Source organism: Pseudopodoces humilis, chromosome 7 (genome assembly GCF_049639895.1).
Source record: "Pseudopodoces humilis isolate 2021_Gansu_Grassland_sample_001 chromosome 7, ASM4963989v1, whole genome shotgun sequence".
Classification (NCBI taxonomy): Eukaryota; Metazoa; Chordata; class Aves; order Passeriformes; family Paridae; genus Pseudopodoces; species Pseudopodoces humilis.
Window position 1 is genome coordinate 49,553,560 of NC_142206.1, and position 24,922 is coordinate 49,578,481.

Sequence of the window (24,922 nt, forward strand, 5' to 3'; positions counted from 1 at the left end):
TCTTTAGGTGACCCTGAGTGCAAATGTAGCTCAGGCTAAAGTGACTGAAAATCTTTTTCTATCACTGGGCTGAAAAGGTTGAATGTGAATTCATTAGTATTATCTTTGTTTAAGGCACAATATCTATATCTCACCAAACTCACTTCTTCAGTGGTCACACTTATTCTCATGTGGTTTAAAAGAGAAATAGACTGGTGGGGGAAAAAAAAAGAAAGATCAAGACAAAGTGTAAGAATTTGTTTTGTCTCAAAACATGTATGTTCTATTACAACTCTGCAAAATGGGTTTATCATCACAGAGATTGTATAGAGGTCCATAATTTGATGGTGATTTCATCTTGCAAAGGAACTTCAAGGTGGTGCAGAATAAACAGCCTCCTAAAACTATATTCTGCATTTTCAAAGAAATGAAGAAACCCTTACAATGAAAAGCCATTCAAGAGACAAGCAATCAAAAAAAAAAAACAAAAAAACAAAAAACTAACTTCTGAGACCTAAAAACCCCCATGTACCTCAACCTGAACAGCCAAAATCTGATCATTCCAACTTCAGACTCAAAATTGACTAGTAGACTGCCTGAAGATGCCTTCAAGGGTTCTAGATCCATCTCCCCAGGAGGTGCTTGGTAATACATACTGATGAAGCTCAGAACCTAGTTTCCCATGCACGCCAGGTTCACCAAAGGTTATAATTTCATATTTACTGGGCTGTAAATTGTAGAACAATTTTCCCCAGACAACTATTTTTTTGTCTATCTAAGCATGATTTGAGGGGACCAGATTTTCCAACATCTATCTAAGCATTGCAGAGAAATTCATCATGTTGCATGGGACAGAGCTGATGTGTCTTAAAGGTGTTACCTTCACTACACAATGATACCTCACACATTATTGATGATTTATGGAAAAAAATCTAACTATGAGAATTGGGTTTGTGTGGTCGTGTTTTGGTAGGTCTCTATTGCCTTTTCAGAGCCTTAATACCATTTCATCAGGAGTGTATTCCTCCTCACACAGCTTCTGAGGGACTGGGAAACAGTTATCCCTACTGCACTACTGGAGACATGGAGCATGGGCTGATAGGCAATGTGTCCAAGCTCACAGTGGAAGTCAGCAGGACAACGGGGAGCTGAAAGTCAAGGCTGCATTCTGACATGAACATCATTTATTTTCCTCAGTAGAAATCTAACTAAATAATAAATGTACAGGAAATCAGAGTAAGGAAGACTTCTGTGGACTTTTCAGAAGTGATAAGCCTTTCAAAGAAGTTAAAAATGAGGTGTGCTTTACTCTGAGTTCAAGATTTTTCAGTGTTGGCAGAGTATTAAGTCCTGTTTTAACTTGTAATCTTGAGGAACTGGCTGAAGCGTCATGACTTTAGGAGCCTTACAAAAATACGGAGAAAAGAGTTTAAGCCCTGTGGCCTCCTGAATGACTCCTGTTTTATTCCAGTTTTTGGTGTATAAAATTTTCCTCTCCTTGTTGGAACATTAGTCAGTTAGACTTCAAAAAATCTAGGCTCTCAGATCAGAAGCAGAATATGTTACTTTGGCCAAAGATGGAAGAAATAAGCCTGGAGGAACAGAATAAAAATATGAAGATGGATCTTTGGAAACTAACCAAGAGACCTGATCAGAACAGTGAGCTGAAGTGAGAGAGGGTGCAGGCCATCTCTCTGGCAGCAGTGCTCAGGTGGCCTACAGGAGGGTGACAGATATCAGATAAGTAAAGGGAGAAGTGAGGTTGCTGTAATCAAAGAGAGAGATGAATGCAGTGCAGAACTTAAACTATCCACCAAGGACAGCCTTCCAGAAATACCAAGAAATGCTGTGTGCAGCAACTGCTTTTGTACAAAGGATTTAATTGAAATAACCTCCAAGCCCGTGTTGAGAAGGCTGTGTTAATTGGCTCTGCCAAGCTTAAATGTTGAGCAGCAATTTATATTTCATGCACTAACTCTCATATGGGCCAAGACCCAAAGAAAACAGTCTTTCCTGTGGGTAGCAATGAAGACGGTGCTTTTTCTCTTTACATCAGATATTACATATCCCAGAACTATTTCCTTACATTTGAAAAGGCTTTATTTGTGGCTGAGGTCAGACTGACAGACTCCAGAGAAACAGCATCATACTGTCCCCATAAAATTTATTCTCAGAAAGTGGGTGACTACATTCCAGGATGGTTTGGCTGATAATTTTATTGTTGTCAATCCATAAGAACATTATAAATATCATAATCAAGTAATTGAATTATAGTAATTGACCATTATTTCTGTTCTCACAAAAGGGCTCTAATGAGAACTAACTTTGCTCTTTCCTGAGCCCCTTCTTTTACCTGGGCTGAATTAAGGTCTGTCCTTTTAATCTCCACGTGGAAGTCAACCTCTTGGTCTTTCCCAGCCTCAGGCTCAGCCTGGGTTATATTAATTTGCTTTTAGTGGTCAGCAAGCTCAAGGAAAATCTATGCTCAGCTACTCCCTGCTGTTTAATGGGCTGATTCAACATCAGAGAGGGAGAGGTCTCATGCATTTTCCTCAATTTTATCCTTCTTGCTCCTGATTCACTCATTCAACTACGCTAGTGATGGGAACGGTGGGACTCCACACATATAGATGCAATCCCAGCAGACACTGATATTTGAAGCACTGTGTTCTATAGACCTGCTTTGAGCAAGGTTAGTCAACTCAGTGCTTAAAAAGCTGGCAGCCATCTGGAGACCAGCCTACGCCAGAGTTCAAAATTGTTTCCTTCCCTGTTGGTAGCAACAATGGGGAGGGGGGTGGTGGGTTGAAAGCTTTCTTAGAAGCAGAATTGGAGAAGAGCAGAATTCACTGCAGGCTGAAGTCACGAGGTAACCCCTGATCCTAGAGGTTCATGGACACTGTGCTCTGTAGTACAACCTCTGCTTAGAGGCATCATTAAACTCCTGATAATTAGCAAGTCATTAGGTTTTGACTACACTTAAAGGTTAAAAGGAGAAACTTTGGTGATGGATATTTTGTGTTTTTCCTTTCTCTTGTGTTATGTATTCTCTTTGTGCTAAGTGATTCTGGTGCCCATCTCTCACCCACAAGCTGAAATCAGCTCGTACTGAAACCCTTTTTTGAAAACAACCCCAAAGTTATGTCAGCTTTTCACAAATTGAGGCCACGTTAAAAAAGTGGTGGGTAGGAAAAGTTTAACACCAGTGACTCTTTAATTTTTGATCAGAGCCTTGAAGATGTGCATTTGATAGCAAGCTAGAGAGCTGTATTATAGCTCTGCAGTGCAAATCTGCAAGATGACTATCTAAGCCTTGATGAGATAATGTGGGGCATGTCATTTCCTGTAGTCAATATTTCCTGTAATGACTCCTCCAATATGAACTTTCTTGATTAATGTTGTTTAAGGACTTCTATCATGTTCATATTTCTATCCACACAGTAGTTAAGGCTGTCTTGCAGTATTTGGAACAAATCTCAAACAGTACCTTTCAGGCTCGAGACAGTCAAAGTGTGTCATCCTTACTGTTTCCAAGGAATTAAGCTAATATTCCTAGGACACTTTTTGTAACAATTAAAGTCCTGTAGCATTATACCTATAAGTCTAGAAATAATTTGCAACATGTTTTACACTTTGGGGTTAGTATTCCCACATAGTGAGCTATGTAAAACACATGCAGAATTATTAGTCTGCTTATGACTTAAAGTGAGGAAAATGCAACAACAATTGTCCTTCAGAGTGTTGAATGTAGTTCAGTTCATTGCATGCTTGTAGAACAAATTGAGAAGTAGAAATTAAAATGAAATAATATTTGAAAAAAGAAAACAAACAGTACCATGCCATGTAGTGGAAGGATGGAGAGGAGGATTGTGAGGGACAATATGTGTGACATCTGGCTTTCTAGGCCTGCCATGTGGACAGAGAGACAAGTAACAATTTGTATATAACCCTTTTGAACTGCCTTTCCTGATATAGCCTACAGACTTTGTGAAAACTTTGGCATTTGTGGAACCAGCTCTGTGTCCCATCCACTTGGCAGCCTGTCACATCTCAGAGGACATCTAACATCATTAGAGCACTAGAAGAGTACTTTTAGATCCTAAGAGTTCTTTGCCTCTGCAATGGCTTGAGAGTGCCAGTGTTGCTCTGGAGGGCTGTAGGAAAGCTTGACCCTGCCTGTGGTTACCAGCAAAACATCCTGAGTGGTGTGCCTACAGCTTATTGTATCAGAGAGAAATCATTCCTCTCAGACCCATGTAAGGGATTAGTATTTTCATTCATCTGGCCTAGATTTGGGATTTTCACATGGAATTGTGTGAAGCTGCAACTAAAACCAGGAGTTAAGTGCTTGCCTTCCTTTTCAGCTCTCTACTCAGTAATAGAGTATTTTACCTGCAGATAGCAGCAAACTCCTATGCATTGTAGAATAAAATCTTATCCATGGGGTAGTACATATTTTTTTTAAACAAAATTAAACAAAAAGCCGCAACAGTCTTTCACTACTCAATTGATGAAGCATGGCACATTGAAATTTTAGCAGGTTTTTTTAAATCCTATATCCCACAACCTGACACAGTGGCATGCTCTTGCTGCAGTAGCTTCTTCTGCTTTTATATGTACAGGTGAAAAATAAGTAGAGGGAAAAGATGTAAGTGCTATGATTCAGACTTTAACCAAAACAGAGATAAGAGTCTACAAAAAAAGCAGTTTCCATTTCTTAAGGGAGTATAAATGGACATCTTAAATGGATGAGAAATAAAAATATTTTGCAATGGGTATCATCTAAAGGCTTTGCCCCTTAGGTATCAATAGAGAATAGTATCTGCAGTCCAAGATGTTATTGTAGCAATAAGCTATAGAGAGGGCTGAGTGGGATGACAAAAAGCTTTGTGTGTTACAGTAACCCCTCCCTCCCCCAAGTACAGACATCCACTGCTTTGCTTGCTGCCTCTTTGCTTTTAATCACTTTTTATTTTTTTTTTTTTATATTCTTAATTTCATTTTTCTGACAGAAATTACATTGTTAATATTATACAAAGTGGACCTGTTCATGCATATTATACGTTTACTTTGATCTGACTTACTTGATACTGAAAGACTTTTCCGAACCGTTGAAGAAATTGAATGTAAAATGAGGGTGCATGAACAGACAGAAATTATGTAGTCATGCGATATTTTGGTCCATGAGGCCTGGAATCACCAGTATGATCCATTTATGGTACAGATTTTTGCCCTCTGTTTTCTGACCTCCTGCTGCTGAATAACAACAGACAGTCCTGGTGAACACTGTTACATGGCACAGTAAAGTATTCTTGTTCTCATCAGCTGGCAATATTTAGATTGCAGTCACTCCAGAAAATATGTAGGCAGGTGCCACGCAAAGACATTCCTTCACTCTCTGATGTGAGCTTGAATTTGGAAAAGCTGTGTGATCATAGAAATCCCTTTATCTTCTCTGGTGACAGCTCTTTTTAGCATCAGTGGCACAGGGTAGAGTGGTACATTTTCAGAGGGCAGTTCACAGGCACACTCTGGAGATTGGGCATCCAGTTTTAACCTTCTCACATGAAAAGGATATTTTGAAAGCTGAGGGTGGGCAGGGCTCTGAGTCTAAAATGGTGCTGCAAGTCTTGAGTGCTTAAGGTCTCAGGCAGTCAGAAAGTCAGGGAAAGTTACAGCACAGATGTGCCCTTAAAGGAGGTTGCTTTTCAGTAGCTGTTCTGCTCCCCTTTTTATACTGTAGGTGCACTTCATATATGAGTCAAAAATTAGAGTTCAGTTTCAAACAGAATGTTATGAGTTTACACATTTCTACTGCTTTGTCTTCCTGCTTTTTGGAGCTGTGTATATTAGAAAATCCTGTATGTGAGAAAAGTGACTGAATAAAAGATATTTCATGTTTGTATTTCCCGTGTCCTGCTTTTTATAAATTTAAGAGCTAGCCATTGCATTAAGAAACTGTCTTGGGGGCACAGATCTTCCGTTGGTAAATTGTCAGCGCTCCAGTGAAGCCAGTGAGGCTGAGGACCTGCCTGACTTTGCAATCAAGCCATCAAGTAAGTATTTCCTGTTGGGGATAATCTATTTGGTAAATATGGATGGTTTCATCTTACCAGAAATATTTTCGTCCTTCCCCTTTGAATTTTTGTACTGAATACTATCTGGTCAATCAATAAATAACCTGATCAGCTGCCCACCCACACAGACATGTCCTTAAGGCTTTCTGTGATCTTGTAACAACCCCTTGGCAGCAGTTGTGGAAGTTCTGGGAACCATCTTAACTGAAAGCACAGAAAATACTGTTTTAATGAGAAATGCACTACATTTAAGTGAAATGAATTTGGACCAGTGCACATTGTCAGGTCATGCTTTAAAACCTAGAATTGACAACAGTGCCTCTCTGGTAAATTTTCTAATTCCATCAATTTTTAATGTTTGAAGCCTTCTTTCAGAGCTGCTGGTCTTGGTGTCTAGGAATTCTTCCTTGAAGAATGTTTCTTAGTTTGTTTTAAAGTAGATATTATATCCACCCCTAATCAGCAGACAGTTTGGACTTGTAGTCAGAGCATGGCTTGAAGAGATGCTTATTACTTTGATATATTGTTGAAAGATTGTATCCTCTGATTAAATAAATTTTGCTTTTTCTATCTACTTCCCCCTTTATCTTTTTACTTCAAACACCTTCTTAATTTTTATTTTTATTTTATTTTTAATATTATGTCCATTTCCATGTCTGAAAATGTGAAGCTTAAGAAAAGCCTCTCTTATACTCTCCCACAGCCTTTTGCAGGTTTTTGGTAATCTGTCTGTCTCTTACTATCATTTTCCTGAAGACCAAACCCTATTGTGAAAAGCTGTTTCTCTCATTTATTCATCCATGAAACTACCCAAAGTTTTTCTAATAAATCCCCCCCACAGCAAGCAACTAACAAAAACAAAAAATAAAAAATATTTACAGTAGATGTGATTTTGAAATATTTTTCTGAATGAATGGTGCCCCTTTATATATGTGTTAAAGGACTTCCCTGGCCTATTTATTTGTTGCTTCATCTATGCTTCTGCAAGCTATTTAGGCTTGGTTCCTTTATACACATCTTTCATTTTCAGGGCCCTGCACAGTTTCTCTCCATACCTGCTCCTTTCCCAGCTCCGTGGAGCCCTGCTAAGCTGTCCTGGTACTCACTCGTGCTATGAGCAAGCAGACAGTTGACACAATGTCTCTGCTTGCTGTGAGAGTCCGACAACTTCATTGTTGGATCAAGCTTATTGCCTGGTCCACCACTGAGTCTAAACTGTAAACAGCTGTGGATCTTTGTAGTCATTAACAGACTCCTCTCAAGTGGTGCATAAGCCTGAATTCGCCAGGGAAATAGATTTGGACACGTGCCTAATGGTGATACTTGCAAGTTTTAGAATGGGGGACCTGAAAATGGGCCAGCAACCCTGTTAAGCTTAATTTCATTATTTATTTTCCTCTTAATGCTGTGTATTCCCTGTCTCAGTGAGTGCTGCTGGAAAACTGAGGAATTTCAGGTTGAACATATCAGGAGCTGCAATCTGCAATGGGAGGCTGTGGGAGGGCTCTCAGTCACAGCAGCCCTACCTAAGCAAGGTGTTTTCCTGCTGTTAAGTCCTCAAGGTCAATGGCAGTGGGATGCAGAGTGGTGAATCTCTTTTTACAGTGATTCTCCTCTGGCCAGGGTTGAACTAAAGTAATTGTTTTGATTTTACACTGTTAGCAGAGATAAGGTGGAAATGGCTTTTGCTTCATGTGAGATGTTAAGCTGTCAGTAGCATGAACTCAAGACCACTCGAAATTTTCACAGTGAAGAGAAGTGTGATGAACAGACAGGTGGTGAAGAAAAATAATCTGTAATCAGTAATCTGGAACCGGCAGTGAGCCCCAAATGAGACCTTGCAGAGACAAGGGTGTGGATCTCTTTCGTTTGCAAAGCATCCTGACTGCTAACCTGTTTGTTAGTCTAGATGTTCTAGTTCTCTTTTTTTTTTTTTTTTTCCTTAAATACCACCTTTGCCAGACCATGCCCAGTCAAAACACAATTGACATTTCCTGTAACTGTTTTAGTCAGAAAATTCCCATCAAGCCTGAGAGTTTATGGGTGTGGATCTGACCCTGGAACACCTAAAGGGCCTGTATGGGATTTAATTTTCTGGAATTTAGAGAGGGAATTTATCCATTAGATGACTCAGTCTATAACTTTACCCTGCAGGATTAATGGTCACGATGGATTTGGGTTTTGGCTGCCTCTGTGTTAAAGTCCCTGCTGTGGGGATAACTGCACCCACTTTTGCTGCTGAACAGTGCCACTCTTATCAAAAAGGAGTTTATATCACTTCTCAGAATACATAACAAGCTGTATAATTTAAATACTCTTTTAAAGACCTCAAACAACACAAACTATGGTCTCTACTTTCATTCCTTGTTTTTCATTCATCGTGGTTCTGAATTTTGCTACATAATAAAAAAAAAGCATGAAAATATTGATACATTGTGTTTTAAAATTTCTCAATGTATCCCTAAACAGCCTCTCATTAGGTCAAATTATTGACCCGAGAGATTATCATATGGTAGCTGCAATATTGTTTAATGTCACCTTAGCTGATGTTGTAAGGTATCTGTTTCCTCCATTCGTATATATTACTATATATGTCTCCACCTGAGCTGTCTATGTGTTGAATTCTGGCATTCCTTGCATCTGCCTTAAATAATTGTGTTAAAGGAGCTAAAGGGAATTTCGATAAAATGCACAGAACCTGGATGACCTGCCCTAGAGCTCTTACAGATACAGTGCAATGATCATATACCATTTACATAATATCATCGCCTTTTGCAATTTATTAAAGAAAGAGGTGGGGTTTTTCAAAGGTTTTTCAAAAGATTTTATTTTTAAAAACAATGTTGACAGTTCGGGCAAGCTTTGTGCAGTCTGTAAAAGGACTATTAAATAATTAGGGTAAATTAAAAGTATATCCATTTTTGCATGACTTTAATTTTTGGAGCTGCTCCAAATAGATTAGCATTAAGTATTTTATGGTTTTGTGGTTGTGGAGTTTTTCGTTGTTATTGGATTTTTTGTTTGTTTTGTTTGTTTTGTTTTGTTTGTTTTGTTTTGTTTTTAAAAGTGAGGTGATCTTCAAGTGTGTTGGTTATCAGGTAAAGATAGTTCAGAGCCAGATAGAGATGACATGTTGTGGATTTAAGTGACCCTCAGTTAAAAAATCAAAGGAACATGAGATTAGTTACTGAGTCTCTGATTTGCTGAAATGTATTGTAGTTGCATTCTAGGGTCAGGAGGATCTGCTTTGAGTTGTCCTTTTCCAAGGGTATGCCTGTCTTTGCCTGTTCTTCCCTTCTGCTCTTTCTGAAAGTCCTTTATTTTTCAGCCTTTTGAATCTTTGGTTTCCCACAGCAAGAAGTTTCAGAGGCCTATGCTTGTGCATTTCCAAAGCAGCTGCCTGTGGAGCAAGGAATTGCAGCAGGGGATGCCTCTTTGCTTCTCTCAGCTACTGAAGAAGAAAGAGTTGCGTGTCCTCAAGAGCACAAGAGCAGTGTTAGTCATGTGTGCTGGGCAGTGGCCCACCGTGCAGGTGGGATGGGTGGAGCACAGGGGAGTGGATCACTGACATCGTTATAGACCTTTTCTTCCTCAAACCAGGACAAGTGCAGTTTGATTTGTTCCAGCCGTGGCAGAAGCACCCAGTGGTTTCAACGGTACAGCGATCACCCCTTTGAGAGCGTTATTTCAAACACAATGCCTGTGGCATTGCATTAGTGTTGGAGGTTTTTATTGTGGTAATATCTGGAGCTCCGTGTAAGGAACAGAGGCATTGTCTGAACTTCGGCAGTCTGAGGCACTGGCCTTGTCTTTTCTTGCTCGAGGAAACTTTTGAGGGTGGATTTTTGGCTTGCACTCTTTCCAGCCAGCATAAAGCACCTCTGTATTCCCCAAAAGTGAATTAGGGAAAGATCTGCTTGCACAGGGAAATAAAATAGTTTTCCCTGCACTATTTTCTTGGGAGTATGCAAAAATCCCATGTGCAATTTTTTATGAGCTGGACCCTTCTCTTTTATAGCTGGTAGTATTCATACTTATTACAATGCCATATTATGGCCTTAGACACTTTTTATGTGTCTGTCATGTGCTCTAACATAGCACCCTAGAGAAAGATGCTTCACTAAGCAAGAACCAGTAAACTTGCTACAGAATCAGCGGAATACTTTTCAAAAAAGTGCATAAACTTCTGTTCTTAAACATTGTCATCCTTCACCTTAACAAGCACAGAGAAAGGTTCCACTGGTTTCTATGCCTTGTTAGGTCTATCATCTTTTTAATTAATAGTGTTTTTACGAAGCCGTCTGAACTGTGTCATTTCCATTATCAGAAAACCATTGCCATTAATGAATAATTTTCATTTCTGATCCTTGATATCATGCTAGTTGATCTCCTGTTTCCATGCCGCCGAATGATAGCATCGTTTTCTGCCCACGATCAAATTTAATTTGGACTCTGATTATATTATGCTGTTGCGACTGAAGTGTCAATTTTTGTCAGGCAATTAGGAGCTATAACCTGTGAAGTTAAGTTTGATAGGCATTGTAATTGGATTGTTACAGTAATAGCTTGGAACATTCCCTTTTTTTCTTGCTTCTTTGATTCTTGATGCATACTTTAGTTGTGAGAACAAAGGCATTTTGTTATTATGCAACCATAGGATGTTCAAGACAACAAGATGGAATTCAGGTTTTTCTACTTTCCCCAGATGGACTTAATTTGGATTTAGTTTTGACCACAAATTATTCCAGGATTTTGAAAGAACTTGTGGGGGTGGGTGTGATGGGTGTGGTGGTATGTCAAGGAAACACTGAAAAAGAGAGCTGTAGAGCCAGAGCTGTTAGGATTATAATAGGGAGGCAGGCTTTACATTAAAAGGCTCAAAATCATATAAAAATCCTCAGACTGGAAATGTGTCAGATTACCCAGGTGAGTCTTGCTGCTTTTAGTGGCCTTTGCAGCTTACATACTTTGCAAGTATTTAGGAATATAATTTAAGCTCACACTATGGCCCAAATTTTCCATTAGTGTAGGCCAGGGCAGTTACATTCTAGAGAAATTGGCCCCATGAAAAATAATCACAACATAACACTTAATGGAGAACACTTCTTTTTTTTTTTTATGAGTCCTTGCTGTCAGACTGTAAGTTATCTGCTTTTACATTTTGGTTGTGGTTTTTTTTTTTTTTTTTAATTTTTTTTTCCCTCTGCAGACACAGTAGTTCAAAGCCTGGCAATTTGTCAAATGAATTTTGTTCTGAATGTCTTTAGGGTGTGCTCAGCCCCTCCCCTTCCTTCATCTCTTGATCACCTCTAATGAAAGGCACAATGAAGAGACCTTTTAAAAAGGACAATGGAAGATAGTTTTTCTAGTGCTTATTTGATTGGACACTTTTCATAAGTGCTGCTATGTGACAAGCAAAAGGTAGAGGAAAACAAAGAAACTCCAGCTGCTATGGAATGTAATAGAAAAGCTCACTTGCAATGGATTTTATCTGCAGCAAACTAAAATTCAACTAGAGTAAACTAAAAACTAACTAGAGTTGTTAGTTAAATGGTAAAGAGAAATTAGACCTTTAAAACTGACTGCAGGAAGTTTTGAAAGTTTCACAAGGTGGGATTATGATATGGGATCATTTCATCCTCTCAGTTAGCAAATATTGACCAGGATTCGACCTTTCTCTTCTGTCACACATGATATTCATCTCCTTTCTCACAATGCTGTGTCAGCCCTGCCTCTCTATTACATCCTTAGAGAAAGGCTTCTTTTTCCTGATAAATTTATGATATCCAGTAATTTCATGATGTGTCTGACTGGGTATGCTCTTTCCTGCTTCAGGCATATACATTCAGTTTTCTCTTCTGGCATCTCCAGCACCAGGTCTGCACTTGGTCAAGGAACAATTTTGTGAGTTTGCAGCATTCCTCACTAACAGACATTTGTTCCTCTTGGATCTGTCCTCTGATCACCTCCCAGCAGAACTCCTCCTCCTTCTGCCTCTTCCCAACCTATACCAAAGATTTTCTGTCAGGGCTAGTGGATTGAGTATTCTCATCCCATTGCTGCAATCATGTGCTCCCTCAGCAGTTCTGTTCCATCCTGTAATTCCACTTCTCTGCTGTGTAAACTCACTAAGTCCATTTCCCATTTATACTCCTGCAGTGTTCTGCTGAATTTCACCATACACTGTTCCACTTGCTCAGTTTCTGCAGGGCTCAGGTGGACTGTGGTTGCTTGTGGATGCCCTCGCTTCTGAGTCCACTTGGGACACCAGGGCAGCAGAAATGTATGGAAAAGCAGAAAAGTATGGAAAGCAACAGCTACCACACTCTATCAGCCAGTGGGACCATTTTATTTTGTACTTTTTGTACATATGCTAACATTTGCACAGATGCTAAAATATGTTTTAGTTTTTTAAAAATCTTCCTTTTCCTATTAATTTTTTTTTTCTTTTTGTCTCGGTCTATAAAAAACTATTTCCAAAGACTATTTCACTTATACCATATTTTTTCACCCATTTTATTTATTTGAATATACAGTGTCTAAATACAGGGGCTTAACTTCCTGGCATTACCCCTTTTATTCTCATGGTATTGAAAATGAATACTGAGAACCTGAAAGGATCCATCAGGACTGCTACTGAGGGAATGGATTGCTGATGTGACAGAAAGTGCTGCATATGAAAAGGTGATATATGGAATGGAAAGTAAGTCAGATGAATTTGAAGGTATCTGTAATCTATTCTCCAGATACATCAGAAGAGATGTCCTGAAATATGATAGAAGATAGTGGAGAGAGGTTAAAGGGTGAATGAAAGCTTTTGTTTCAAAAGGTAATAATAATAACAACTTATCTCCCTGCTTTTCTATTGCTGTATCTTCCTTTTTCCTTTGTTTTTCTTCCTTCCTGGGAGATAAGGAAGGCCTGCAGTTCTACATGAAAAATAAGTGAAACTCACGTAAATTTTTCAGTACATGTGATCTGTTTGCAAAAAGACAGCCTAAGAATCTGAAGAAAAAAAGAGCAATAGCAAGACACATAAGCATGTAAAAATCTATTTCAGGCAGTATTTGTATGTAACTTTCTGGAATCTGTTGGTGGAGCATGTATTAAATTTCTGCTTTTCAGCTGATCTGATACAGGTGTAGTGACTACCACGGCTGATGTCATTAATTGTAATGTTCTGTAGGAGTAATCAATGAACTCTGTTTCCTGAAAACAGTTTCACCTTTGAGCTATTAGTGCTATAATGAAGAGGGCGCAGTATATACTTACATAAAGAACTTAGAATCTATTAGCACCTGTGCTGAGCACTAAAGCTGCTGATACTTTGCATGCAAATTGTAGTCATCATCTGAGAAGAAGCAGAGTTCATAGGTTCAATATTCTCTCACTTTCAATCTCCTATGTCAGCTATGTCTTAACCAGCTGGGGGCAGAATTACATTCTGGAAATTAGTGAGAAAAAAAGGTAAAAATTGAAAATCTACTGTTTTTGCATCTAGCTTTCCCATTCATATGTTACAAGTCAACATGAAAAATTCTAGCAAGTATAAATGATATCTGATTTCACATTATATTTTTAAAGTGTCAGTACTCAAGTAGGTTTACATCTGACAGGTGATTTAAATACTTAAGTACATTTCTATAGCCATAAGAAAAAATTTTTATAAGGTTAAAATCTTGATGAAACTATTAATTTCTTTTCTAATACAAGGAACATTACTACTCTTTTTTACATGCAAATGTTTGAGGCATTATATGAATCTTTATACTTTTTTAAAATGTTTCATTGCTCGAGGACATTTAAATTACAGATCACTTATATTTTTTATACTATATTTATCTTCTATACTGATTCTCGAATGCTATGCTCTGAGTATACACCTTATTATGATTTGTGCAACCTTACTATAAAGCTGAGAGAGACATACCTGTATTTCTGTAAGTCTTCTAATGATTTTATCTTTGGTAAAAAAATGGTGGGTTTTTTCACCTCATACCAAAATAATATTTTTATCAGCAAATATATGGCTCAGTCATCTCACAAGCTTTATACCTTTTCCCCTCACCTCTCTCTCAAAAGGAACAATTCTGATTGTCTCTTATGTTTGGTTTTTGAACACCACAAAACTGTTCTCTGTTTAATTCTATCTGAAATAATATTAAAATGGGTCTGTTGTGAACTGCAACTCAGAAAGGAGACAGGAAAATCACAACCATATACCAGCAGAGTAAAACAGTGCACAGAGTTGGGAAAAACACTCCTATGGGGAACAAATATTTTGCATCCCTGGCTCAGTAGGTTTATGGTAGCTCACCCATGGAATGATGCCATGAGTGTTTCACACCTTTTATCAGTTTCATCCCTGGCTGGTCAGACTGACCAGGTTAAAGATATGAGAGAAAATTCGTCCTCAACAGTATAATGATATATGAAGTTACTGAAGTAACACAATGATGAAACTAGATTAAAATTCTGACTAGATGTACCTCCTTCTAGGTTGTTTATGAACATGGACTACAATACTTAAATCTTCATGTGAGGTCTCACAAAACGTGAGAATCTGGGCTTTTATTTTACACCAGTGAAGATAATGATCCATGGGATTTGTTGGCTTCAAAATCTAGCAATTTTCAAATATTTCTGAAAACTCAGGAATTTTTTGTTTGGGCTTATATTTTGTTGAAAGTGTGTTTCTTGCACATCTGTGAGAAACGTAAAAATGAAAAGAATACTTCACAGCTAAAATGAATGCTTGTTTTAAATGTTTTTCTCCCCTTTGAATTTCCAAATCATAGACAACAGCACTAGGATTGAACCAGAGTATTTATTAATATCAGAGTAGTTTTTCTTACCAGTGAGGAAGGTTGTCCTGTCCAGATGTTTACTCTAGGAATATATAAATCTTTATCATGCTGGGATCTGATTTTCAGAATCACTCTCAGTGTAGGCCTGACTCTGCCTCAGCACACATTGGAGCAGATGATTATGAACACCTCTGGATAGTTCATCATGTATCAGCTTTTGTCATTGCTTTCAGTTAACATAAAAGACAAGCCAATATAGCATGTATTAGTAATCAAACAAATGGAAGATTGCTTCTACCATTCAACTTTATTTTATTGTGGCCATGTTTCCTAAAGGACTATGTTTTGAGCCTGGAGTAAGGCCAGAGTGACCTGCACTGACCCAGGAGAACACAATCATCTGTTTGCCTCTGCTAGGCCAGAAAATTGCTTGCTTACTTCTCTGTACAGGGAAATTGAGCACATGGAATCCAAAGCAGTCAAGCTGTTTGGCAGCTCAGGCATTACAAATAGTCATCTCACATTAAGTTTTAACTTTGTCTGTAACTTTCTCTGCTTCTTTTAGAGAAAACCAGGGCTGTGATTTAGGTTTCTCTCTCTTATCTCATCAGATGTCTCCATAAAACCAGTAGGAATATAATTTTGGAGCCCTCAAGTTCAAACTGGCTAATGGTTCAGCCTTTTGTTGAAGGGAAAGTAAAGGGGAGAGAAAAGAAAGATGGAGACACAGACAGAACTGTTACATAAAACTTATTTCCATAGGAAGCCAAGTTAAACTGTCTTTATCTGTAGGAATGGCAACAGTTATGTAACTCTCCAGCTCACTTGAAATGGTGATTAGCTGTTCCTAATTAAGCATTCAGCTACAGCCCTGTTGTAAGACATTTCCCCTTCTCCAACAACTCAGTGATAAATTAAAAAAAATTAAAATGTTAAAACCCCCCACCAACAAGCCCATAAAAATCCCTCTGCGTTCACATTTTTAGGGTTAAGTCTTACTGACAACTTGAGTACTTTATGAAGATTGTGATTAAATTGAGTAAGTACTTTTTAAGATTAAAGTACTTGAAACGGCTTATTTTTAAAATATTTGCAACACCTATTGTTCCTTTGTATCCATCTCTGTGTCCAACAAAATCACATAATACCACAGAGTTTGAAATGTAAGTAGATTTCAATACTGACTGTGCAAAAAGTCAGTTTTAGGGGCAGGAAGAGGAAAATGTTTAAGAAATATCTCTATTTGAACAAAAAAAATAAAAAAAAAATGAATTATTTATCTACCTATGAAGATGGCAAGGAAGAAAATAAAAGCCTCAGAAAACAAAATACTTTCAGCATCAAGCTCTGAATTGCACCTGGGTGTTTCTGAAATCTCTTTTTAAAGCTCCTGTTTCTCTTTAAAACTCCTTGCAGAAAGCCATTTTTCCAGGCAGAAACCAGTGAAATTAGAGGGATTTCCTGACGAGGTGGAAGAGCTGGGGAGGGAACCCAGATCTGTGTGTCCTTCTCACTTGGCTGCTTTTGTTGGCAGCAGCTAAGGAAGCTGAACTACCCGTGTGATTCTCTGCAGACTGCATGCACTGCGATAGCCAAAACTCGTGAATGTTCTTACTTTGCAGAGTTTTGTGGTGCCTGGTAAGAGCTGTGGTGAGTGGGTACCTCATTAATAGTAAAGGATCTTAGGGTTTGTGTTGCTAAGTCATCAGTTGTAACTTCTGTCTAGGTAAGATGCTGATTTCCATGTGGTGCTGTGCTGCTGTGATTTATTAGATTTCACCCAGTCTTGCCTTAGAATTGGGAAAATTAAGCCCTTACGTGTTGTTACATGATATCCTGTTCACATTATACTTTTTTCAATTTAATTTACCTTAACTTTTATTAAAGGTTTTCTTCCAAAAGCCCTTTCTTATTGACCAAACCAATAAATTCAATGTGAGGAAGGCTAGACATCATATTTTTACTCGGGGGAATACAGCACAAAAGAGGAAGCCTTTAAGATGCTACTATCCATCCTTTTACCTGATCAGTATATGAAGAACATAGTATAAGAGTAAGGATTGAAGAGTTAATGTCTTACATTAATCTCCCCCATTATATTATGTTAAGCAATATCTTCCTCAAAAGACTGTACAATGCAGTACTAATAGTAAAATAAGTTTCATGACAGGATTTAATTAGAATTGTAGCCATTGAATAATTTTATTTATTTAAATCCATGACAAAATTGCATCCCAAATAATATAAAGACATCTGCTTTGAAACTTGCAGAGCCTGGTGGGATTGGTGGAACTTTACAGCCAAACCACTCAACAAAAAGATTCCTCAGTTTTCTCTCACCATGCACAATTATGAGTTTTGACTTCAAATACTTATAATTACAGTATTCTGAAATGATGTCCTAAATATATATGTTTCACAGCATGACTGTGACTTCCTGCAAATTCTTGTCTGAGGTGCTTGGTAAAGTAAAACTGAATCAGTGAGAGTACAATAATCAAGTTACAGTGTTTAGATACAATAACCAAAAATAAAGTAAATTTAATCTTCCAAAGTAGGACAGCTTTTCAGTGTATTTGTCACTATGGAGATTTAGCAGTAGATTCCAAGTTGCATTTTAATAGCAAACTTACATAATTGTGAGTCCTGGTGTGGTACTGCTGAGCGTATTCAGGATGGAATTACTAGTTAGACAGATCCTGCTTAGCCTTGTAGTTAAAACATGCTAATAGTTTACACGTGTGCATGACAGATGATAGTAACCATCTTTAAAATCACCTTTGGATATCTCTTTTCTCCCTTGCTCAGCACCATGTAAAAGGGAAAATCAGTATTAGTGGCCAAGGCTATTAAGGGGGTCAAGGGGATTAACAGTCAAGATTCTTGGGGTGTAATATTTTTACATTTAGCTAGTTTTGTCAATGAGGCTGTGCAATATTTTTGCAACATGCATTTTAAATAAACACATTTCATTTATTTATTAGTTTGCCTATTTATTTATTTGTAGACAATATATATTGTGTATGTACATAAAAATATTCATAAGGAAAAATTATTCGATGTATTTATGAGAATTTTGGGTGCTTAAACTTGGTAAAGCAGGCAGTACATTTTTTGTTTTGACAGAAAAATTATTTTATTTTGGCAACATTTGTTGCACATGCCTTCTTCATTCCTACATGGTTTATTGTAACCAGTTCTAGCCATTACATAACTTGAGGGAAATGTTTTGTGTTAATTTGTCTATGCCTTAGATTCTCCAGTTGAGGAATAGTTGAAAAAAATCATCTACTTCTCAGGGTGTTGAGAGGCTTAATTAAGTGTTTATAAAGTATTTTAAGACTTTTGCATGGACAGCATTACGGATGTGTAATGTAATATTATTATTAATGTATATTAAAATTATTTTTTATCTCTGGAAATTTTCCATTACTTTAGAAAATTAGTCTAATCTGAAATACGGGCCAAATAGACAGAATTGCCACATTTGCTTTAGTAAAACTTCAATGATGGATTCATGTTGACTTTTATCTTCAACAATCCTCCCTTAGAGTCTCCCAGAAACACAGAACTGGAGCCATGCTTCTAATTGTTGGCTTCAGGCTAAAACTTTTGATCACTTTCTCTCTCTACTTTCTGTTAAACTCATTGAATGCAAAGGCTCGATAACATTTTATACTGTCTAATTCTTTATTTTGGGGAATATGAAAGATGAATTTGACCTTGTGAATTTTCAGTCTAAACTTTGGTAACAGGGAGCATTCTCATTCTTGTTTTCATTCATATTAATGCTGCATCTATCTCTTTTGCCCTGTAAAAAGACATTAATATTGTTCTATTAACCTCTTTCTAAGTAATAATGACCTTTCCCCTGAAAATGTAATTATTGGACTTTTTTTCCCACAATAAATCTCATTTATTGGAAAGTTTGGCCTTGTGCACTTGGTTCTCTGCCATTTCCTTAAAAAAAAAATTAAAAAAACATGCTTTATTTTCAAATAAGTACATTATTTTTATTCAGAAGAGTGCACTATAGTGCGTGCACTTGGTCATAATTGGAGAGGAGGTGATGGTGCTCACTTTGATTATTTCTCTGCCTTTAGAAAGAAATAGGCTGTGGTGACCATGCCCTACAGTCCTGCACTGCTCACTGGTGGCCTGGCTGTTTGTAGCTGCAGACTCTTGCAGAGATTTTCTGGCCAGATAATTTTGGCTCTTGCTGGTGTCCAGCTCAAATGATCTCTGCTTTGATAGACAGAGCTCCTGTGCGCTTTCTGCAGCAAGCAGTGATTTTTTTTGTGGTGTTACCTACAAGCTTTCTGTATTTCACCATTAGCTCCTGAGAGGAGGAAGGAGGAGAAATGTGACACATCTCCTGATGTGTGTGGCAATGCAAACTTCTGGGGGCACTGGAGGGGAGGCAGGGGAAGAGCTGTTATTGCATTCCTGATCTTCAAGCTGTTGCTTTTGTCAAGGGAGATGATGAGAAAACTTTCCTGTATTCTGAAGAATACAGCAGTAATAAAAGCATCTATAACCTCTCCACATCCTTGGTGAAGGAGTGGCTGCAGCAGAGGGAATTTTCTTCAATCCAGTGAAACAATGTTAAGAAGCAGTGTAAAGAGCAGTATTATTGTCCTGGTTCCTCTCCACTCCCCATTCTACTCTTGCTGGAGGAGTTGGTAGCCGCTTGAGGTCAGAGAAAGGAGGAAGGTTGAGGCAACTCCCTTTCTCTGGCCAATTTCTTTCCCAATTATGAGGACTCCTATAAGAAGAAATGTGAAAATCCATATAGTTTCCCATCCTATGTAGGTAAGGAAAACATCTAAAGGGGAAGAATATTTTTGTGATTATAGCTCTAGGATGGAAAAAGTGGATTGGGGGTAGGATTTTTGGGGTTTGGTTTTTTTTTACTTTTTTTTTTTTTTTTTTAATTGGACCTATAAAATTAGCATACAAGTTTCTTAAAACATGAACTGAAATAAAGGCAGAAATTACAGACTGCATTTTAGGATATAGAAAGTGAGGCTCAGTTTTGTGAGGATTGTCAAGAGTGTCAGAAAATGGATGTTACCTGTGTACCGTGGACAGAGAGAATGTCCTTCCATGTATTCTCCTTATCCATCTTCCAGATTATTCAGACATGTTGTAATGAATGTTAAAGCAGAAAAATACTTTGTACCATGTAGGTAGATAGACATGAACTATACCATATGCACAATTTGAATATGAAGAAATTTTTTTAAACTATATTATTTCTAACATTTGTTTGAACTTCACCCTTCAGAAAACTGCATTTTCTTCATATTTCCTGGCTTTGTGACTCATCAAAATGAGCTGTGCTAGTCACATCAAATGATGTGTTTCATAGAATAAGACAGGAAAAGCAGCACACTGAGTCATTGTCACAGGGAGGGTGGCTGCCAAACTGCTATTAGACAACATAAGGAAAAACAAACATATTAAATGACTGGGGTCAAAGAAACGCAGCCTAGTGGCAGGAAATCATTTATAACCAGGTGAACATGAGTCTCCTCATCTTTTTAGTCTGTTTTTTAAGGAAGTGAGACGCGCTATCATGATGTTTACCTGTCTATCAGCTCCTGCCTCCACCAACTGTGTAAGCTGTTGGCCGCTCTCCATAAAATTTGTTGAGGTGTTAGTAGTCTCAGAAATACAAAGTTCTTAAGTCATTTCCTAAAAGCTGATGTTTGTACCAAGCTGGTACCAAGGACATCTCTTTTTCACCCTGGTGAGAAAAGGGCTGTGATTCTGCTGCAGCCATCCCCTGCTCCATGTGCCATGCTGTGCTGGCCACTGTCCCCCCTGCAGTGGCTGTCCTGGCAGGCATCGCTGGGCTCGCAGCTCAGCACAGCACAGCCTGCCCCTTGCCCTGCAGGCACAGGAGGATCTGGGAGTGTTATACACCTGGGTCATCCTCGTGGACTTGAGAGAGGAAGTCGAAGAATGGGATGGCAACGGAGACTTCGTGATGTTAGGGATGGTGATGATACACACTGACAGAAAGAGGTGTGGGAAAAAAGGAATTGCAATATAAAGCTACTGCAAACCTGGTTTCACTTTTCCTGGTGAAAATCTTTCAGTTCTGTCTAGGCTCAAAAAATTCCTTTAGTTTAATTTATAACCTTATTCTGAGTACTCAGGTTTTGCCCCTTCTTAAAGGCACTTGAGCTTCTGCTTCAGCCCCCTTAGGAATGAAGGTTTGTGCAACAATACTGTTTGTCTGCTGTGAGCAAAGTCAGCCCAAAACAAGGCCCAGATCTGACAAACTTGATTGAGGAGTGGAAGTCCCTTTTTAAATTCCTGTAAGTTTAATGAAAATGAGTCAGTGTCTAGAAAAAATAGTTTATGCTAATTATCCCTCAGCAAGCCAAAATTAGCTGGCTAGTCAAACAGCCATCTCCTGGGCTAACTATAGTGAGAATTATCTTTTCCTCACTGGGGCACTGTTCTGACAGGGAAAATGAAGGATATAGGATAAACATTTGTATGACATGGGGGTTTAATTTTTCTTCTGATGAAATTATCTGACTGCTTTTACAAACTTTTTCATTTTTTAAAATATGCAAGTGGGAAGAATAGCTACAAAAACTATCAGCATAGAATTGTTTACTTTTTTTTTCTATTGATTCATCTTTGAAATTTGATAACTGTCCATAGTATCTGATTTATTTTTTAGACAGGTGATTTTTACAAATAACCTGCTTCTTATTAGGAAAGCAACATGTATACTTCACCTGCTTTACTTTAATTATTTTTGTATTTTAACAGACTCATGAACAGAAAGTGAAAATCTGACAATTCCATTATAATAACATGTTGAGATGGATTTGATCTTCTTTTTATCACTGATGCTCGTGTCTTCAACATGCTTAAGGAGAAACAAATGCACAGGAGCACACACACACCATGACAATCTGGACTCAATAACCACAAAAACGTAAATTGTTATGCTGAAACCCCAATATTGGCATTTGAGACAGTTACCAAATCAAACTGATATTCCAAATTTTTTTCCCAGTAACTAATTCTTATCTCTCAATTATCTGGTAGGATTTTTCCTGTGATTTGCTTTTCTCTTCATATTGTTACTGACACAGACAGGAATTATCATCTGTAGAGTGTGCCATGTCCACTTACATCAGCATACCATGTTTTTTTACTTAATGCCATGTATAATTGTAATCAGTCAGAGTACAGAATTCCATTCATTACACAGCTCAGATCTTTAAATATTAACTGTGACAAAAATTTTCCAAAATTCTTCCTTAATATTGGAATAGGGGGGGGATGCTTTTACTGGGGTTTTACTTTTCTGTGTTCATAGGGAAATACCCACATTTCATATTATTGAGGTTACTGCTTATAAATGTGAACACATTTATCTTTCACTGTAATGTCACAGAGGACATTAGGGATAGGAATTATATTCCAAACATATGTAGGAGATGGGAAAGGCTTTGTTGCATCTGCAAATTCAGTTAGCAGGCACTGTTCTGTAACGGGTTTCTATTCTAGGATGTACAGAATAGGAACCAGTTGCAGTTCTGCATCCCTGTACAGAGGTCTGGTATTTAGAACTACTAGAACAGAAGGTCTGTGATTACTCTACTTTGAAGACTGACTTATCTTAACTGAAGGGTGAAACCTAGCCTGGAAGCATTGGTGAGAAAGCATAGCTCTCACCTCCTCTGATGGATGTAAGAGAAAATACTGGGCAAAAAACCCTTCAAATTTCTATACAAGCACAGAAGAAGGGGAAAAAGTCACGAGCATTGAGCCACGTAGCCCTGAAGGGAGGACCTCCCCATGCTGCTTTTGTTAGTGAGCTCAAAGAAGGATTGCAAGGACTCTGGCTATCTGAGAGTGAAGGTGTGGAGAAGGCAGCAGTGGTGCCCATGATATACTTCACCTTGAGCATAGTTCAAAGGTGCTTTTCCACTAAGTTAACTGAGGAACCCTGTCAAGCACCCTGAAATCATCGGAAGCACTTGCACCCTTTTCCTTATACTAGTATACTTCTATCATAATTCACTTATTTTTAAAAATTATTGCAACTGTAAAACACAGAAGAAAAACTAGAAAAATCCTGTGATTCTCAGTCAGTCTTGTTATTTTTATTTTTAATTTATGACAAAGAAAAGGAGACTATTAATTCATACTTTTTGAATGTGGAATCAACAATACTGTGATTGGATTCCTGCCCTTTCTACAGATAGTGCTCTGCGTTGGTAGGATTAGCAAGGCAGCACTTGCAACAGTGGTGTTCTCTGGAACACTCAGTTTCTACAGCTGGCTGCTTTTTCTCCTGGACCAAATTTCATTTGAGCTTTTGGTTGTGTTTGATTTTGGAAGGTCAGTCCGTGACTCTAGAAAATATCTTATTTTCAGTGGATTTCAAGCAAACACACTTAATCAGGTTTGATACCGCCCCATTTGGACACACCCTATGTGCACACACATCTGCATCATTGATTTCTAAATGCTTTCCAAACCACTCACTGTGTCTGCAGACCCTACTCACGGTGACCTGGTATTTTGGTATCAAATTCATATAAAAAGAAGTTGCAATGACACTCAGTTTTCCCTGACAAGCCTTATTTTGAGAGTATGTGCAGCTGTGGCAGTAATGTCATTTAGTAACTACTTTGGAAGGTAACATCCTCACCCCCACAAATTTTGCTTGTAATATGCTACTGAGCAAGTCCATGCAAAACTGTCTGTGATCATTCACCTTAAATATATTTTTTTCTTTTCAGCAGAAGAGGACTGCAAACCTTCTTTCACACAGTACATCTTGGCTCACTTCCTGCCCTTGGAAAAGATTGTTTCAATACCTGTGAACATGCGCATTACAAGAGACAGACTTGCTCCTTCCTGCATCGAAAACTGAGCTCTGAATATTTCTCTGAGAGCCTCAAGCATGGATAATTAGCACATTGAACAGAGAGTGCCTTCCTACCCCTGAAAGAAAAAAAGGAGTTGACTGAGGCAGCACCACTGTTACAGGCTGAGGACTAGCTCCATATGACTCAGAAGTGAAAGAGAGAAATGAAACCAAAGCCTCCTACAGCAAATTTCTTCCTACCTCTCTTCTCCCTTTCTCGAACCAAACTGTATTGTCTTAATCTGAGAATGTGATTTATTTGTGAAATATCTAGTGGGTGGCAGAGGTGGGGAGCAAAGCTGCACAAAGCTCCCCAGAGCTGCTGACCGAGGTAAATAGTGTGTCATAACACATTTATCAAATAATAATGGAAACCGTATAGAACATGTAGGAGAGGGAGGGGGAAACCCCATTCCCCACTGGGAAGTTACTGAATATTTCAGCCAGTTTATAAAAATATGTGTACATGTGTTTGGAAGGGGGGAGGTTTTTCTAGCTTCACCTCTGCAAATAAATCATTAGTGTGGGATGTCTGAGCAGACAAGTGAAATGGATGAGCGCATTATGGATCAAGGAGGTGGTATTCCAGCCTTGGTTAGTTTGAGACAGACCACCCAAGCACCATGGGTCTAGGATGAGACTGTAAGTAGTGCTTGTAGAGTTCTGAAAGGCCCAGGCTGCAACCTCTGACATTGTATGAAGGTGGGGAATAAAATAAAATTGGTGGTATTTCCCAAATAGCAGGCATGACTTATCTGAACTGATGTTGTTCCTAATACGTTTTTTTCCTTTGGCTGGATTGCTGCTATAGATAAAATGAAAAAGAGAAAATATGATAAAGGTGTAATATTTATGCCTGTTTTGAAAAGAAATTAAAGTTTGGGTTAAATAAATAAAAAAAATTATGACGAAGTGTTTGTACATTATTCACTGTTTGCCACTAGTCACTTTCAGAATACAGAAGCCATAGTCAAATACTCATTGAAATTAAGGATCTTGCATCATAATAGGTCTATTGAAGTCATCAAGAATAACTTATAGAAAAAGACACCCATTCCATGTGGATAGGGCTTACAGAACATGGATGAGTATTACCTAAAAATACCAAAATTAAAAGGAGCCTGACAGTATCCTTATAAATATATGTATAG

The 24,922-nt window shown here is 38.1% G+C and overlaps 1 long non-coding RNA gene across 1 annotated transcript; it reads left to right on the forward strand.

Annotated features, from left to right (window-relative positions):
• The first annotated feature begins 13,371 nt into the window (after positions 1-13,371).
• LOC148184029 (uncharacterized) lies at positions 13,372-24,683 on the forward strand. Its single transcript, XR_015772970.1, has 2 exons — positions 13,372-13,523; positions 23,647-24,683. It is a non-coding gene; the product is annotated as an uncharacterized LOC148184029 (long non-coding RNA).
• The last annotated feature ends 239 nt before the right edge of the window (positions 24,684-24,922 follow it).